The sequence below is a fragment of the Poecilia latipinna genome, unplaced genomic scaffold (assembly GCF_001443285.1).
Source record: "Poecilia latipinna isolate Pla-1442-1.1 unplaced genomic scaffold, P_latipinna-1.0 Scaffold1276, whole genome shotgun sequence".
Lineage (NCBI taxonomy): Eukaryota > Metazoa > Chordata > Actinopteri > Cyprinodontiformes > Poeciliidae > Poecilia > Poecilia latipinna.
Window position 1 is genome coordinate 1 of NW_015113892.1, and position 1,275 is coordinate 1,275.

A 1,275-nucleotide genomic window follows, 5' to 3' on the forward strand; every position below is an offset into this window, starting at 1 on the left:
GCTATAAAGGTTGAAAAAGGTTATTATTAAATCTCATCAACATCAACCATCAAACAACCATCCAATCAAACCGTTCAAACTGTGTCATTGAATCAATGTTGTTTTGTGATGAAACCTAATGAATGAAATGCTGATGTCTGATCAATGTTGAATCAATGTCAGCTGTTTTGCCGCATCCCTTCCCCTCCTCTCCTCCTCATCAGCCATCAAGAACAGCAGAAGGTTGTTAATCATCCACAGATTCAATCCAGGTGAGGCAGAAGAGAAATACTGAACTAAACCTGCTAATGACTGATTCAGTCTGTTGATCCTTGGATTGGTTAAACTGAACTGGACTATTGTTACTTGTGTGGGATCTTTATCAGCATATAGACACTTTTTAAGGAATTTAATCAACTTATTTGGAAATATTTGTAGTTGATGGAAGATTGAACCAGCTATTTGATGGAAGTTTATTCTGTATAAATTATAAATAATTTTTCCAACTACACTATAAATCACCTTTTGTTATATTTATTTATCTCTGGTGTGTTAAATCTACCCTGATCCTCCCTGAGTTTTATCGTTAGGTTTTCTGATAAACAGCCTTTATTTTAAATTGATTTAATATCAATATCATGAATCCTACACTATACTGCAGCTTGATGGGTAAATGCAGTTGTATACGTAAAGATTAAGATAAATATTAATTTAACAGTGAGTGTACATGGGGAACTATATGGTTTGTATTTGTTCTCAGACCTGTAACCAGTTCACTGTTTAATCTTTCAATTAAACTTTTCAAATGTTTATCATCTTTCTAACCGGCACCTTCCTCACTTTTATTTTTGTGTTTTTCAGCCGTTGCTCTGCAGTTTGACCCAAAGCCGACTGACTGCAGTGAAACTGTCATTAAGTGGCTTCATTATGCGCCAGAACGAGAGGAAGACATGGCAAGGAATCAAAGTGACGCCAACCAGAGTCAAACTGGGGTTACGGCAACTTGTCCTGTTTCCCTGGTTCATACAGTACAAAGCTGAACCTCATGGACTCTGTTCTTCTGTGGACAACAGACTGTTGTTCTGTCAGTCAGAAAGGAGTCAAATATGTTTAAAGATCTGTCCCTCTTTTCTTAAATAAAATGTTAAATCAAACCCATGTTGTCATTTTTAAACTTTTGTACACAGTTTACCCATCATCTGGCAATAAAACTGTGTTTAACACCAGTGAAGAAACTTTTAGTGGCATGTTATGATGTAGACCATCAGACCTAAAAATGTACATAAATCCTTAGCT